Source organism: Tasmannia lanceolata, unplaced genomic scaffold, assembly GCF_043159265.1.
Source record: "Tasmannia lanceolata isolate RefF3 unplaced genomic scaffold, GAP_Taslan_0.1 ptg000004l, whole genome shotgun sequence".
NCBI classification, from domain to species: Eukaryota; Viridiplantae; Streptophyta; class Magnoliopsida; order Canellales; family Winteraceae; genus Tasmannia; species Tasmannia lanceolata.
In genome coordinates, this window is record NW_027518681.1 from 7375814 (window position 1) to 7394601 (window position 18788).

Here is an 18788-nt window from a genome sequence, read left to right on the forward strand (position 1 = left end):
AAAATGACCAAAATAACACTTGCTTCTTCCCATTCCACACCAACATGTTTTGATAATTGCACTAACTAGCCTTGTCCTTTATTATTTAACCAGCCTTCACAGGTTATCACCATTCCGAAAAACTTAAGAAGCCGGTTTAAATAATAAAAGACAAGGCGAATTAGTACAATTATTAAACCTTGGTAGTGTGGATATCACTGGCCTATGGAAAATTACCAAAACAACAGTTGCCTCTTCCCTACTCCTTTCTAGTTGTGAAAAGAGAATTCAGTGGAATAGGAGAACTATGTGAGTGGGTCCATATAACAACAGTGGCCCCCACCTCATAGATTTTATAGATAAAAAAACCACACTCTTGAGACCATCTTCACCGTGCCAATAAAGGACTTTTGAATGTGAATCATTGCTCTAATTTCTTTTGATAAGTTCACTAATTGATGATGGATTAGGATTTATTGATCAGAGTGATTTTTACAGTATGGTATTTCCATGGTGGGACCCCCCCAAATCGATCATGCATGCTATCTGATTTGTGCATAAGACGGTTGTTCTGTGACGTAAAGGGCATAAACGTAATTTCATCTCTAAAATGATAAATTTCTTGGCCAACTAATTTTTCGGCCGCCCCACATAGAGGGATACTTGGGGGTTAAGGGAACTCCACCTGAATATAGCTTTTGCTTTGGTATAAAGCAAAGAGAGAGAGAGAGTCTTTTCCATCACCTTCTAGTCTGTCGTTTTTAGAAGGTCAGAAGGGTTGTTTGTTGCCCATACTTGTTGACTTTCTCTTCATTTTTAAATGACTTTTTCATACTTTCCAGCACGATTCATCAACTCTAATATGTTCTTATTAGATTTTCTTTTCCTTTTTAGATACCCACATCTGAGAAAGTGTTTTTCTTTTTCTTTTCCCTTTTCCTTTGGGAAAATTCTAAAAAAAAGTGACTTTTATCTTAAAATCTCAAAAAAGGGTTAAGTTGGCTAATTTCTCAAAAAGGGGTGAAACGCATCGTAAGGATTGTTTTAGGACCAAAATGCCCTTGTGCTGGTTTCCCCCCCAAGAAAATAAGCAACGGATCCCAATGCATTTCACCTAACATTTTGACCTTTTTACCTTCTTCTTCCCCACGCCAAAATGAAACTCCATTGTCTAGGAAAAGTTGTAAAAATCGATTCGAATTCCATTGCAGAGAGGTGAAAGTCCCATTTCCTAAAATTAAGATTTTATAGGATCTCTTTATTTTTCTTTGGCTATGAAACCTAAGCTTCTCTTCTAGGTTCATTGTGATATACATTTGCATGATTTTAACATGTTCCTTACAATGCTATGGTGTATTGTCATCATCTTGTGTATTTGTTAGGTATTTGTTATGGTTTTGTTAGGCATTTGTTATTGTCATCATCCTCTTTACAATGCTATGATGTATTGTCATAATCTCTCTATTGCCCTCTATGTTTCTATTTAGAGTAAACCTGGATGAAAATCATGTTTATACAATTACAACAACTATTTAAATATGTAGAAGCAATATTTTATTCTCGGAACCACTGTTGATATCTAGGAACCAATATTTAAACACTCAGAAGCACCAATTATACCTAGGAACCACTATTTACCACTGTGTAGTGGTTCCGAGGTAGTGATTCCAAGGTATAAATAGTGGTTCCAGAATAGAAATATTGCTTCACACAATCTAATAGTATTTCAGAGGGTGTCAAAGTTGCAATGAATGAACAATGGGTTAAATAGTTGTCTAAACAGTCAGATTTTCTGGTGGTTCATAGTTTAGATGGCCTAACACTTATTCCGAGAGTTTAAATTGTGAGATTGAAAAGTTATGCAGTCAAAACCACTATAAAAAGTCATAATGACTGTATTTATAGGGTTTTAAACACTCAGAAGCACTCATTATACCTAGGAACCGCTATTTACCACTATTTAGCATTATGTAGTGGTTCCAAGGTATAAATAGTGATTCCAGAGTAGAAATATTGTTTCACACAATCTAGTAGTACTTCATTGGGTGTCAATCTTGCAATGAATTATGTGGTGGTTCCTAGGAACCAGTAATTATACATAGGAACCACTATTTACCATTATGTAGTGGTTCCAGAGTAGAAATATTGCTTCACACAATCTAATAGTACTGCATTTGGTGTCAATGTTGCAATGAATTTATGAACAATGGGTCAAATAGGTGTCTAAACAGTCAGATCTTTTGATGGTTCATAGTTTAGATGGCCTAATACTTGTTCGAAGAGTTTAAATTGTGATTACAAGAAGTTATGAAGTCAAAACCACTATAAAAAGTGATAATGACTATATTTATAGGGTTTCAATTACCTAGGAACCACTAATTATACATAGGAACTACTATTTACCATTAGGTAGTGGTTCCAAGGTATAAATAGTGAATCCAAGGTATAAATAGTGGTTCCAAGGTTTAAATATTGCTTCACACAATCTAATAGTATTTCATTGGGCGTGAAAATTGTCATGAATTTATGTACAGTTGTAAAATATTAACTTAAACCCTCAGATGTTATGGTGGGGGAGGGAGTGGAGGGATTTAGGGTTTGAGGAGGAAACGCACGGTTGTAATGGGTGGGGGGGGGGGGGGGGGAGAGGTGTGGAAGTGGTCTTTATGGGAAGTGGTTTTCGCAAACGACGGGATGGTGGAAAGGTCGACCGTTTTTTAAACCTAACTGACGGGATGGTGGAAAGGTCGACCGTTTTTTTTTGCGATTTTTTTTACGTTCTTCTTCCCCATGATGACAATAATAAATTCCTAACAAATCCCTAACAAATAAACAAGATGATGGCAATACACCATAGCATTGTAAGGAACATGTTAAACCTATGCAAAATGTATCACAATGGACCTACTTGAGAAGCTTAGGTTTGATAGCCAAAGAAAAATAAAGAGATCTAATAAAATGTAGATTTTAGGAGAGGGGAGTTTCACCTCTATGCAATGGATTTTCAATGGAATTTTACAACAGAGAATGAAGTTTCATTTTGGTGTGGGAAAGAAGAAGGTATAAAAGTAAAAATGTTAGGTGCAATGCATTGGGATCCGTTGCTTACTTTCTTGGAGGGAAAACCAACAAAATGGCATTTTTGTCCTCAAACACTCCTTGGGATGCGTTTGACCCCTTTTTGAGAAATTAGCCAACTCTATCCTTTTTTGAGAATTTCAGATAAAAAACACATTTTTTTGAGAATTTCCCCTTTTTCTTTTTATTTCCCCTTTTTCTTTTAGGTAAGATGTGTCATGTGTCTTGGGTCTTTTTGACATAGTTAGGATGGTGGGCCCACTTAGCATAAGTTTAGAGATGCAAGTGTTTTGATGTGAGGTGCTTGAGGTTGTGTTATAGGAACCATTCACATAATGGGTTCTGTGGATTTTCTGTTGGTGAGAATGAAAAATCTAGAAAATATAGTCTGGCAATGGGATTAGACCAGCACGTTTCTCCGGTTTCTGATTCATAGAGGCTGAAAATTGTGGAAATTTGAGAATGAGAAGCCTTGCTCAACACACCCTAATTTATGGGTGAAAAAATCAGCCCTTTTGATAGTGACTTTTATTGAAATTGACATAATTTAATCGTCATAAATACACCCTTTTCATGTATGGAAATGATAAATACGCCCCTTTTCATTAGTTGGGACACGCAGGTGCACTTTATCCATGACTGCAAAGATGCAGTTGTACATCACATGCGAGCCATCGTACACTGCACGTGGGTGTCCCAATTAATGAAACGGGTCGCATTTATCATTTCCCTTTCATATATCATTCATGTTCTTGTAGGATTATCCCAACCCTTCAATCTATAGAGGAACTGCATATTATGGAAACCTATAGATCGGAGAGCCAGGATCATCCTATGGAAATAATATTTTGGGAAGCTACCTATTTACGTTTATGGCGCATCAGATGGACGGTTTGGATTATCCTATGGTGTGGTATGGGTGGGGCCTAAGATGGGCCCACCATTCCACCAACGGTTTCTGTTGGGCCCACCAACTGTTTGTGTTGTGTGTGTGGAGAGAGAGAGAGAGAGAGAGAGAGAGAAGGGTCAAATGGTGGGAAAACGTTAGCTAGCCATTGGGGGGGGGGGGGGGGGGGGGGGGGGGGGGGTGGTAAGGAAATATCAGCGCCCAAAATCATTAGGAAGTGGTTTGTCATATAATGTTTAGTTTTGCTATTAGAGACAAAGGTACCATGTTGACAGGAGCGGAGCTAGATGTAGCTGCCCCCCTTGAGTTGGGTAAAGGTCTTTTAAGAAGGGCATTTTGGAACTAAGGTCCCTGTAACTTTTCAATTGTTTTAGAAGGGGGCAAACTGCAAAGGTCTTTTAAGGAGGGCACTTTTGGAACTAAACATATGCATGACTACTTTATGTCATATTTTTAGAAATCTCCTATCAAGTAGCCCTTTGTCCAATAAGAAACCCTTGTTATTCGGTCAAAATTGAAACTATGCTACTCAAAGGTTTTAAAAAGGTGGGTTTTCAAGGTCTTTAAAAACAGCTATGCTTTGTTCTTTTATAGCAGCACCAATGTAAAAAGGTTTATTATTGGTGTGCTGATTTTGATAAACATCGCGCCACTTTTGCTAAATTCAACACACCTAGTTTTTTATAGTGACACCTTGTTATTCTATCCAATTTTGAAGAAATAGTATTTTTATGGTCAGTCAAGCTTGGTTCATTCTGATTGTAAGTCTGGTAGAATTTTGAGTCCTTTAGCAGTTTTGCAAGTTGTGATTGCGTGGAACATTCTTAAGGCTCCGCTTCTTTTCCTTTTAATGTAAAATGGATGTAAAACAAATTTTATGCTCATTTTAGTGTAAAAATGGGCATAAAACAAATTTTATTCTCATTTTTAGTATAAAAATGGGCGTAAAATTTGTTTTTGCACCTATTTTATGTCAAGAGAAACAGAGCATAAGTAAAAAATGAGCTTGAAACTTAAGATATTTGACATCTTCTACATGGAAACTGTAATTGAGCTCCACAAATTTGATGAGTTGTTTGCCCCCCTTGGGGCAAATCCCTGCCTCCGCCCCTGATGTTGAGGGTTGTTTTGTGAGTTTAATTACAACTAGGATCCTAATGGAGTGGAGGCATAGGTGAAGTGATAGACGAGCAACATACACTAATGATGCACATATATATAGGGGAGAGTGATGAACACTTAAGTGATGGACTCATGCCTGACGCCCCAATGAAAATCGGGAGGATATTAGATTCTCAGAGTTCTATTTCCTATGGATCATGCTGATCTGCCTCCTGTTGGAGTAAAAACCGTGTAGTGGTTGAGAAGAAGATAAGAAGATGCTTCAAGGAGTGTAAATGCTCTTCACCCCCACTAGTAGTGTGCAAAGGGGACCACGAACTCGCTTCCAAGATACAATGAAGCCCGGTTCCAAACCGATTGCTTGACGACGTTCTGCACTGAACGGAATCAAGCTTGAATCACCTTTGAATTTTGCAAGTATATGAGACCCAAGAGTTCTGTTTCTGCAGAAAACAGAATACTTGAAAGGATTTCTAAAAACAGTAAAATAGAAACTTTGTAGGGGTTTAGAGAAAGAATTGTGCTGGAAATAGTAATTTTGGGTATGTCAAAGTAGAAATCTGAATTCTCTTTAGAATGATTCTGACCATTAGATCATGTCTAATCGCGACGCTATGGCTCAGATCAATCCTGGAGTAACCGTTGGCTTGTGTAAAAACCTTTCCAACTCTGAACCGCTAGATTGCCCATCCATGGTGCAGATCGCACCCTTTGGGCCTTTGACCATTGAGTAGATGGGACACCATCCAACGGTCATCTTCCACTAGCTGTTACACTACGATTCGATGCTTCGGATCGCACCCGCTCACGCACTATCCATTGGAGCCCCTAGGCCTGCTGGGCCTGAACTCAGGCCCAATCAGACCGAACCATTCGGTCTACCCACTTGACCGATCCAAGACGATCTTGATCCAACAGTCCAGATCAAATCAGGAAAAATGAAAGGCTCTAATCGCTCATCGCTACGATGCGGATAAAGCGCCACTATGCGCCCTATGGCTCATTGCCCATTGCTCACGTCGTGCACGCGTGTGTGCAAACGGTGCGTTGCACCGTCCCGCGGTTCAACCCAAGGCTAAGACCCATTGAACACCATAATAAAGTAGAGAAAAGAGTAAGGCTTTATAAGCCCAACTTTTTCTTTCTTATGAGTCGGTATGGGACTATCTTGTTCACACTACTTTTGTATTCTTCTCTTTCTCTTGCAAAAAGCAACTTTTTCCAAAGAAAAGTTGTTCCTTTTCCAAAACACACTTAGAAAATATTTTCCAAACACTATCTTTTGACCAAAAATTAAGATTTTAAAAATCAAAATCTAACACCTCCTATAGTTACTTGACCTGGAACAAAACTTGGCTCAGGTAGGGGTCGGAGGAACTTTCCTCAGACCCCCTATAATAGCCTAATAGCAAGGGGTGTGGAAATATCAATTAGGCCTGATGGCCTATGTCCATCATGTAGATAGGGTAGATATAGTCATCTGAGTGGTAAGATGCTTCCTCAGAATCTCTCCTATAACATACCATTTTTCCATAAATTTGTCTGTGGGGACTTGAGAAATGCCTCTCTCCCCCCCCCCCCCCCTTTTTGAGCTGATGTTATTTCACATCTCAATTTTAGGCACTACGAAAAAGATTGTACTGAACTTTTTTCTGAAACCACAAACTTCTTGTTATTTCTCGTCTCAATCTTCTACTTTTTTTTTCTGAACTTTATTTCCAGTCAAGAACACCTTCAATTTCTTTACTTTGTCAATTCATACATTTGCTTATTTTGGCTCCCATTTCCAGGCACCATGAAATTTCCATCGCCTTTCTCCATCTCATTCTTTACACCACAAAGCTTTCTTGGCTTAATGTTCCTCTGGCTGCTCGCCCAAGAGCTTCTTCTTCAACGTCTTGTGCCAGTAGTTATTTATGCCATTATCAGTTCTTCCTCGTAATTGTGTTGCAATGATAGACCACCTGCTCATACAAAGCAGAAGGAGAGACCCATGAATCCCAAACGTTCAAAACATTCTCTATGACTTAAAGACTCCGAGAAGATTTATGTCCTCTTTGGGTATTTCTAATTATTTTTTTGTAAACATATGATCATACATGAAAAAATAAGTGAAGTTAAATATGATTATTTGCAAATAATGGTTATAACAGTTTTAGAATAGAGTTAATGGTTTCCAACTAGGCCTCCTGTTCCATTTGCAAATTAGATTAGATTTAGAACAATCTTATATGTAAATAACCAATAAATTACCTGCTTCCAATACGTGTATATAACTTGTATATAGGCGGGAAATGATGCTATCTTCTTCTTCATAGAATAGTTTTAACCAAGGGTGCGCTTAAGGTCTTATGGATTCAAATATATGAAATTAATTTATTTGAAATTGGAAAATCGTCAAAAATTGTGAGAAGGAACACGATTCAATGTTATTTTGTTACGAACCTGTTTCGGTTCGTAACGATTTTGATCTTCTTAGAGGGAAGATCAACCTCTTGATCCACTTCTAGGGAAGGATCAATCCTCCTTTGTGTACAAAGACACACTTTCTTGAACAAGTTTCTTCATTAATTTCCATTAACAATAACATATGCTTATATAAATAACTTAATGATAAACATAGAAAGATTTTATGATAAGAATAGAAATAACCAAATAAAGATTATCCTAATATAAGTAGGCATCCTAATCTAATATAACTACTAAATATATCAAATCTAATCTTATTCTCTAAAATATCTAATTAATTTATTGCACTCTAAGTTGGACCCATCTAGGCACCTAACATTCCACCTGCCTTGAAATCAACCTTGTCCTCAAGGTTGAAGATTAAGCTCTGATTGGTGAAAAATGAGATCCTGCGTCGTTTTCTTCCTCCCTTTTGTCTTATAATTAGTCATCATCACGCATGCTGTCATCAAGGGTTTAGGTGGCTCCATTTTAAAATTGATCTCATCGTGCCGTTCATCAAAGCACTTTTGTTGTGTCCTTTTGGAATGTCTGAGATGTTGATACACGGATGGATTTGAGTGAGAATCTTTTCGATGGCGTTGGAAAGGCTGAGTGGAACGGTAGACTCTTCGGCGACGACCTTTCTTTTGTGGCTTCTTCGCTTTTTCTTCTATATGCCTTCGTTCACGCTTCTTCTTTTCTCTCCTTTTTCTGTTTCGTCTTTTCATTTTCATTGTGCAAGCCTTCTCGACGGTGCTCTCCCTCAACTCTTCAATCAAACATGGGGGTTCTTCTTACTTCACGCCAAACGATAATGCTATCTCGCTGAACTTGGCCTTTATAGAAGCTAGATACCTTAGGATCTCTCTTATATTCTCATCCCATTGATTCATTGCTCCTTCGATTTGCTTCGACATAATAATAGATTGTGCTGCTCTGATACCAACTTGATAGAACACCGTTCTATCAGAAAAGAAAATAAGACAGAAGATGATAGAGAAAAGGGAAAGATTATGTTAATTCGAGGAAACTCAGGCCTCCAATGAGTTAATTTGAGGAAACTCGGCCTCCAATATGCTAACTACACTAAAGCTGATTATTCCTTGCTCAAAATCCATACAACATCTACATTATTTAGAAATTAGTGAAAGCAAAATATGTAAACAGAAATCAGCAAAATAGAAAAGAGGAAATAAGGAAACCCTACTCAAATATGGAAATAACTTAAATAAAGAAGACAATCTAAATTAGGAAAACTAATGCTGAGATTCCCCTCCCTAAATTTCAACCTTGTCCTCAAGGTTGATTATCCTAATTATCGTCGTCGGAATGGCTAGCTGGCTCGATCATCAACAACCGTTTTTGTCCGCAACGATGACCCTTATGCCTCTTCGCATCACAGTGCCAACATAGACCCTTAGCCGTTCGATCCTTTGAGTTCCTCTTTCGTCAATTGCTTCACATGCATGTTACGACCCGTTGATTCAATGTGACCTTCTTGAAGAAGATCAGGAGGTTGGCCATTAAAGCCTTCATACGAACGTCGACTATCTTCATTTAGTCTTTTCTCCTGCAATCGCGCATAAGGGATACCCGTCGTCATCGTGTGAGGACGATACATCTTGACTTCCTGCCTAATGTCTGGACGGAGTCCTGCAAAAAACATCCCAACCAACCGTGCCTCCAATCAGTCTCTGGTTTGAGAGTCGTTCGAAGCGACCTTGGTACTCCACAATTGTTGTTTGCTGTATTTTTGCTACCTCGCCATGGACATCTTCATACCCAGATGGTACAAAAAAAACTAATAGATCCTCCACGATTTCCTTTCAAGTAGGAATTCTATGACAAGTTGCTTCAAACCAATCATACCATTGGTTTACTAACAATGTGTTGCTTTGTGATGGAGACTGAAGAACTGTTGCACGCTATGTGGGAGGCTAACACAAAGAGGTTTAGGATGCGGTGATGTTTTTTTTTTGATAGGCAAGCTGGGGTTAGGCAGACCCCTACCAGATATATTAAAGAAAAAGACATATACAACATGAAAGCCAAAAGGCAACCCCACAGCATAAAGGGGAAACAAAAAGATCTCCAAAAGGAGAGCCAAAAGGAACACAAAATAGGGCAAGAGGACCCCCAACCAAAAACAGCACAATACAACCCAAAAAAAAAGGGAAGGAAAGGAAAACAAACTAACCCCCCAAGACAAACCCCAAAGATCCAAACTTATCCTCATCTTAGCTAGGGTCTTGAAATGGAGGGAAGCACACAAGTAGGAGATGGCCGAAGGAGCGAAATTGGGGATTTCCCTTTCTTTTCCTTCTTTTTCTGGACTGTTTGCCTTGAACCATCAGTGATGTAAGAGTCTGAAGAGGAAGGAGCTGCTACATTTGAGATTTCCGCAGGAGAATCAGAACCAAGGTCTTCAAGGGCTGAGAATTTATTTCCAAATTGAATTGCAGACCTATGCAGAGGCACAGATGGTCTAAAGTTGGACCGAAGGGTGGAATTTTTTTCCAAGTTATGGTTAGTAGCTTCATAATGATGGTGGGCTGAACTCGAAATTTCATATACAATTTCAGAGTTGATTTTGCTGACTGGTCTCCATTATTTCTTAGGCTGACGTTGAGCATGATTTGAGTGAAGATGGCAAGCCTTAGTACTGTGACTAAAGTCCTTGCAAAATGAACAGGAACTCGGTTTCCAATTGTAATCAATTTGCGGAATGATCTCACCTGAGGAGGTACGAAGCTTGATAGAATCTGGGAGGGATTGATCCACACTAATTAGCACACATAATCTAGCATAATTCAGCCTAGATGACTCAGCTGTTTGAGTGTCCATGTAGAGGGGCTTACCGATCAAGCTAGCTATTCTACTTAGACAATGGTGGTTCCAAAACTTTAGATGGAGCCCATGTAGCTTGATTCAAATAGGAATTTCTGTGAGTTTTTTCTTTTCCATGGAGGTAGTTGGATCCCATCTTTGAAGGATCAGTGGCCTTCCCCCATAATTTTGACCATTCTGCTCTAGGACCCAAGTACAATCTTCCTCACTCGAGAATTTAAAAAGAAAGAAACCATGGTCCATGGTAAACATTTGAAGAGTACCTTGCAACTTCCATTGCGGCTAAGAGCATCTCGGAGGGAAACGAAGTAGGGTCTCTTCCCAATGAAATACCCTACGAGGCAGTTGGCCCATTTTTTACCATGTTTTTCAATAACTGAGTCTTCGAAAGATAATGCCATTTCCTCTTTTTCTGAAGCAACAGGGTTGATGTGGTCCAGATTCGTTGAGATGGGAATAGAGGGAGGTTCAGCAAAGAGGTTTCTCCAAGGGGTGATAGAATTTGGATTCTGGGCTTCCATGGCCTTGGCATCCTCTGAATGACTGTTGAGGTTTTGCTTGAAAGAAACAGAAATTGGGGTAGGAGCATCCAGAGAGATTTGACGATTTTGGTGAGGCAAAGAAATTTGGTTTTGAGAGTATGCCTTTTATGATGGCTTCCCTGATCAGGAGAAGGGGGGAGAAAGCTGTTAGGAGACTTTTCAGAGGTAGCTATTGGGGTGGACTTCTCGAGATGAAGGGCGACCAAGGGGGGATCTTTCTACCCATTAAAGACAGAGGGACAGATTGAAGGGTCTGGACTCTCTTTAATTTGAAGTGGGGATGCGGTGATGTTACAACCATATTTGAGTTACAATGACACGTACAAGTTGGCCATTAACGTCGAGAAGCAGCAGAAAGAGTGCTCATGGCATCCAATTGAGAAATCAACCAATTTCGATCAGGCCATCGCGAATTTTGGTTGTGTCTATGGCGAAAACGATCCAAGAGATATTGGTCAAGTTTCTAACCCTTCCAACAAGACAAAGACCGGTAGAGCACCTAAGTGCTTCAAGTGCTTGTGTCTTTTCTTTATACCTTTGTATCACGGTTCTGCAAAACCGTAGAGCAATTGACTGAATTCTATTTGGACATTTGTCTGCTATTTTCTTGTTTCTTCGGTTCCATTAAAAAGGCTCGAAGTTTGTGACGAAACTGCCATGTAATCATTACTAAAACCTGATCCGAAGTATAAGTATATACATACAAAAGAGCATACTAAACTCAATCATAGGAAATGAAAAGTAACAACATTCTTGACAGGAATACATAAAAACCAACACCAAAGAAACACCCACCAGACCAGAAAATGCATTTATATTAAGTAAAGACGAAGTGTTTAGATTAAGCATACACATTGAATGTATCACTTTGGCCCTGCTTGTAGCTTTGTATTTTGAGAAAAGAATTTGGGCCCACAAGTAATAAAACTCAACTTACCATTGGGCTCTGTTTGTTCTGATTTTAAGAACCGATTGTGAGTCCAAACTGATTATTGTATTCATAATTGAACGCAATTTTCATTCCAATAATCAGTGTTGGAATTACAATTAGTTCACAAAATCCAAAACAAAGAGCCATAATTTTGAGACCAGTAATCAGTTTTTGGATTCGAAATCAATTTTCAAAATCCAAAATGATGAGGACCAAAGTGATAGTCAACATGTATGCTTACTCTAAACATGCAAACATGCAATAGCCTCACTAAGAAGTGTACAAAATCAAGAAATATAACCACGCGATGTGCGATGTTAAACGACAGGCGACATTTTAAATCGGGACCAAGTAGACGGACAAAATGGGCGGGCCATAAGTCAAAATCACCAATTAATTTTGAATCAACCAAGTAGAGGGACAAAATGGGCGGGGCCATAAGTTAAAAGCACCAATTATGTTTTGAGTCAAATAATCAATTTTGGACTCACAATCAGTATTCAAAATCCAAAACAGCTATAAAGAGCAGCGGCAGAAAAGGATTATTTGACTTAAAATCAATTTTGGGCTCACAATCTGTTTGCTATAACAGCTTGTGTGCCCAAAATTTCTCATACAAAAACAGAATCCAATTGAAAAAAATAAATACAAAAAATAGAAACGATTTGAAAACAAAAGCAAAAATGACAACCCATAAGTAGGTGTTAAACATTTTAATATCAAGGAAACTTGTTTGTTAATATACCAAGTATACACAGTCTTGGGACCTGTACATTATTTTATTTTTTTGTCACTCTAGCAGGTACATTTTCCACTCAATTCCGTGCTCAAAGCTCTTTCGAAGCAGGAATGATTATTATAGACTTGGGTCAGTCAAAAAACAAGATCGATCAAAACAAAGACCCACTTCTAAATCCAGAATTCAGTCCAAAAATCATGATCGATCAAAGCGAAGATTGGTTTTTATTTGGAACGGCAAACGGACTTAGCAATGGGTTAGGTGGGATTTTCGAAAGGCGATAGAATTTTGGAATGGATTAGGTGGGATGCGCCGTTTGGGATACGAAAGAGACTATTCACATGAATGGAATGAGTGAGTAATTCGATTAGTCTGCATGGAAAGGTGGGAATCTCACCAACAAATCAACAACCCAACACATCTTCTTTATAGTCTCCAAGAGCCCAACCCTCCTCTCTTTATCTCCAACGAATCCCTTTCAATATCTCTCCCTATAACTGCTTCAACCTTCCCTCTCTTTTTGGTGGCTTATCCCCAACCACCAAGATCTCCTTCTTCTTAAGGGTTGATCTCCATCTCTCTTTCTCTCTCCCTATCTCTCTTTTCCCAATTTTCTTTCTCTTCTCCCTTTCTATTTATCCATCTTTTCCCATCCTCTAATCTCTCACCACAATCACCACAGACCTTGCAACTCCACCCTTCTTTCTGCCATTTCCATACCCAAATCCCCACCCCTCTTGCTTCCATTTCCATACCCATAATAGCTTGACTTGCATCTCCATTTTTACACTCCCATCTCTCTCCAACAGAACCCACTCCATTTTTACACCTTTTTCCTTCACCATCCCTTCCCATCTCCAGCCCCATCTCCCAACAGACCCTACCAAACAGCCCATCTTCTTCATCTTCCAACAGCTGTCACCCTTCTTCACCATTAACAAACCTACCACTAACCCTCTACCTCTCATTCCTCCGATCCCTCTACAGCACCATCAGACCTCACTGCATCCATCTCTCATCTCTTACCACATCCCACTATCTCTCTCATTTCTCACAATCCACTCCTCCTTTCCCTCACCCAACAAACAGAAACAGCCCTTTACCACCTTCCCACTGTGTTCATCCACTCCCATTCCCATTACATTCATGCCTACAGAAATAAAGATGATATAAGATAAAAATAAACTAAACTACACCATAATCACATCTGACTAAAACATGAGATAACACATAATCTGAAATCTGAATTGCTTGTTTTTAACTTTGGAAATACTTACCATCAAATGGATAATAAAGTGATAAACAGTCCATATTCATAGCAAAAATAAACTAAATCTAACCATAATTATATCTAGCTCAATCATGGTAGAATACAACAAACTTTGGATTCTGAATTTGTTTGTTTTCAACTTTGGAAACACTTATGATAAAATGGTTTTAAAGTACAAGCAACAATCCATAAGAAATTGGATTTCAATTAAAAAAAAATGATTTTAGGCTTTGACTTTTTTATCTGTAATGAAAATCAGTAGAAAAAGCAAATGAATTTAGGAGCTTTTACTCAAGGTTATAATATATGGTAATCAAGGACACAAAAACTGAATTTAGGTTTCGATCAAAAAACATTAAATTTGGCATTTCTAGGTAATACATGATTCTTTTAGCTGTTTTAGACTGAGTTGGTGTCTCATACCACTCACTAAATTTCTTCACTTAGCTGTTTTAGACTATGATAATATGACTATTTTCATTCACCAGTGTGGTTCCAATCTTGTCTCGACACTGTTTGAACAATTACAAGCCCAAATCAGCTAGCCAGTCATCATTAACAAAAGAAAAATAATAATAGAAGCAAGTAGAAAAGAAAAAAATAGAAGCAAATGAAAAAAGGCAAGCGGAAATTTGTACCGAAACCGATACCCACCCAATTCTATCAATTGAACAAAGACAAAAAAAAAAAAAAGGAAAAATGCAAAACAAAAATCAGCAGTAACTATGTTTCTTACCTCAGTTTCTCATCCTTATTTCCTCCACAAACTCTCCAACGGCTGACCAGAACAACAACAACAACAAAAGAGACGAACAGATGAGATAGGGAAGAGAACTTTAGGAGATTGAGGGAGAAATGGAAGAGGGATATAGGGCGAGATGGCTATGAGCCATTGCATACTTGTAAGAAGGAAACCCGATTTAAAGATGGAAAGAGGATCAAGAGGGAGGAATAACTTTGTTTGACAATATTATGGGGAATAAATATTCTTGGCATTGGAAGATTCAGTCACATAAATGGGAAGTTAATTACTTTTGTGGAATAGTTATAGCTACCAGTACAGTGCTAACCACTAATAGTGCTCTAAAAAGAAGACTAACCACTATTTGGTTGTAGTTTGAAAATCTTTTCTCGAGGGCACCGGCAATCGGCGTGATCACAAGTACATAATTGGCAAACGGACCTAATAAAGTTGTATATATTGCTATCTTTGAATTAAGATTTTTTATAAGAAGGTTAGTGTCAGCTGGGATTTTATGTTCACCCCATACATAAGATAACCTAGAATTTCCATTGTTCCATAATTCAAGGTGCAAAGAAGAAAGCAAATGAGAGTGAGAGAAAATATAAGGAAAGTTAAATATCATTGATGGACGCATTAATTACAACTTAAAGACTCAACATAATAAACATGATGGAAGAATATAGCTCAAGAATTAGTCTATACCGTTCATCATCTTACTTATCTTAGAAAACTTACTTCTATTACTCATAGAAGTTTATATCATGCCTGCAACACCAAAATACATATAAACTAGCAGAAGTTAGAATTCCACTAATGTTTATGAAAGCCAACTCCATCTACCGCACTAACTCAAGCTTCTTAACGGCAAAATAATTAAAGAAAATAAAACAAAAAATTTCTCCCCCCTGCAACTTTGGAAATAGAGTGTGTAAATTATTGCCTTCTAATATTAAAAATTCAACTTGCGACGAGATAAAGTTCGAGATAAAAAAAAGAAGAGATAAGTAATCGTCCCTTATCTCCAAATGCAACTTTTCCAATGTCAGGGTAGATACTTATTTGTGGGTCGGTACTCATAGTGTATGGATACGTACCCATGGAGATAAGGGACTACTACTTGTTTTCCTTTTTTATATCTTGAACTTTATGTCGTTGCTACTGCAGCTTTAAAAGTTGCAGATATTAGATTTGGGAAGAGAAATTATTTGTTTTGTTTTATGTTTTAATTATTTTGCCCACTACATGGTTAAGAAGCTTGAGCTTGGTAGCCTATGTATTTGCTGAAGGGGTTTAGCTTCCATCATCGTGGTTTGTTGTATTTTTTGAGTCGGTGCGGTAGATGGAGTCGGCTTTCATGAAAGAGGAAGGCTTCTGAACATCAGTGGAATTCCAATTTCTGCTAGTTTATATGTGTTCTGCTGTTGCTGTCATGTCCCCATAATGTATACTTCTATGAGTAATAGAAAGAAGTTTTCTAAGGTGAGTAAGATGATGAAGGGTATAGTCTATTTCTTGAACTATATTTTTCCATCATGTTAATTACGTTGAATCTTTAGGTTGTTACTATTGCTTCTATTAACACTATTTAATTTCTCTTATGTTTTCTCACATTGCAAGTGTTGATCATTAGCTTTCTTCTTTGCACTTTGAATTATGGAGCAATGGTAATTCTAGGTCATCTGATGTAGCTGGAATTGTAGTTAGTAGTTTCATCTCCATCAACACACCTTGAGCCATCAACAGTTGCCTAATTGTTTGTTTTGGATTTCCCTTTTTGTTTTCGTTTTTGTCCCGAATCTATCTCTCTGTCTCCATTTTCTAATTGGGATTGGGGGTTTTTTGTTGGGTTTCTTTCTTCAAGAAATAGGGCTGGATTGGGTTTTGGTTATTTCGTGTGTTTGTTTTGAATTTTGTAAAAAGGTTTTTTTTTTTTCGGGTTTCTTGCATCAAGTATTAGGGCTCGATTGATTTATTTTTCTTTTTGTAAAACAAACCCAGGTGCATCTACTCATTGGGATTTTTTGGGCCTGTAAACAAACACCATACACTGAAGTGCATAGTGATTTTGAAGGTAGGACCTCTTTATCTTGGTGTATGCAAGGTGTGAACGTCAAGCCTCGAAGCAATTTTCATTCTTTGTTGTTTGAATGATGAACTATATTGAGAAAGCAAGAGGCAAAGAGAAGCCATGGTCGAGATAGTCTAAGACAACTTATTAGAGAGAGCCATGAAAGGGCTAAACAGAGCTAAACAATGGCCACTAAAAGAAAGCATATAAGCCGGTGTTACATTTGCCTTTTATGACGCCGGTAATATGCGTTGCAGAAACTATTACAGAAAGTTCGTAAGTGGGCAAGTGGCCCCCCAACGACCAATCCCCCAAGTGTAAATTCCTGGCTCCGCCCCTGCTTCTACCTGTAGGTCGGAGGTTCAATCCGAGCTTACCTACCACAAAAAAAGTCTGGAGAGAGAGAGAGAGAGATTCTTCTTAATTGGTTTGTTTTTTACTCTTACGTCGCTTTGTGCGGTCTTGGTTGAGAAGAAAGAGAACGGATTGTGGCTTGTGAGTTTCGGGTTAATCCTGTTGTTATACCTGTATTTTGCTTTCTGATGGGAACATTGCCTTTTAGCATGTGGACATAGGCAGGTTGTCCTCAGTGTGTGCATCTTGCGTCTTTACTATTTCTATAATTCTGTTTCTTTGTTTGTGATTAGTTCAGATTTTGCCGAATAGATTTCTCAGGAGCTATGTTAATTAATAAGAAAAAACATATAATGTTGAGTTGAATTAATATCCCACGAACCCCAAGAAAAGAGAGTTGTGGAGCAAGAAATGGGGTGCCCTTGCACCCCAGGAGTTCAAATTTTCTTATGGAAGGCCTCTAGAGCACTTACCTCAAATAACCTTCTTAACCTAAAGACAAAGTGAAAAAAATCAGATTTCCAAATACCTCAGATGCTGTATTTGGATTTGAAATTGAGTTTTCAGTACAAATTGAATAGATCTACCAGCTCATGTTGAGGGAGACAGATAGGGAAGGGGGTAATTCCTGCTGCAGGGGAGAGGTTGAGGAGCCAAGAGGGTGAAGGAAACTGCAAGATCTGTGGATCTCCAATTTCTTATTTCCACAGCTTATTTGGGAATATGATTTTTTCACTATCGGTTGCTGAATTGGAAATTCAAAGATTTGATCAGAACCCAAATGTCAACGCAAAAAGGGCAGCAAATGTGAGAATTCCAAATCAAAATCTTCTCGGCATCCAAACGGGCCCTTAGGGACTATTCTAGAAATCTGGATTTTAAGTAAGAAATCCAGGTTTTAGAAATCTCTCCAAATTTCTAAAACCTGAAAACACGGGATGATCTCCCACTCTCTCGCTTGACGAAAAGAGGGGAGAGAAATCAGAAAAAAAAAAGGACGGTCTCCTTCACTTGTCTCCCATCCACGATTTTGAAGAAATCCAAGATTTTAAAATATTGATATCCAAACGGGCCCTTAGTATTTAGGTTCCTCAAGTCCACACGACCATGTTGTGGTAGTGGGAGCACTCAGTTTGTTTCACACCTCTGATTGGCTAGGGATGGCTTTGGGGATTTGTAAAGCCTTTGACAGCTGCTTACAAAGGAGATATTTGACGAACATGGAAAAAGTATTCTATGAAATATTTGTTGGGCCAAGTGTGATAGAATGGCTGGTGAGGGAGAGAGTTGATAGGGAGGGTGTGAGGGGAGCATGAAAAAACCCTAAAAAAAGGAAAAAAATACAAATTTAAAGCCATGTTTGGCAACCATGGAAACTTATTCTATCGATTTTTGTGGGTCCAGCTGTGTGAGAGGAGCTGAGAAGGAATGATAGTGAGAGAAATGAGTTGGGGAGAGTAGAGATGGCCTCAAAAATCCCTAAAAACAAACCAAAAGAAAATATGTATTCAGAATTGGTTTTTTGTTTTCCTGATTCTTAGGAGCCTTGCATGCTGAAATGCTTCCCTTTCTCTCATCTCTCTTCCCCGTCCCCTCTCACAACTGGCTCTACAAATGTTCCATGGAATATTTTTTTCATGGTGACCGAACATGGACTAAGTAACCTATTTTCACCATTTTTGGGGAGTTCCCATGCTCTCACCCCTGTTAGCATCTCTCAAGTTTCTTACCGCTTTTATATGGTCTTCTCCATCC

General features: G+C 38.4%; 1 pseudogene; it reads right to left on the bottom strand.

The window, feature by feature from the left end:
• Nucleotides 1–13715: 13715 nt before the first annotated feature.
• LOC143875968 (amino acid transporter AVT1J-like) lies at nucleotides 13716–15688 on the bottom strand (annotated as a pseudogene).
• Between the last annotated feature and the right edge of the window lie 3100 nt (nucleotides 15689–18788).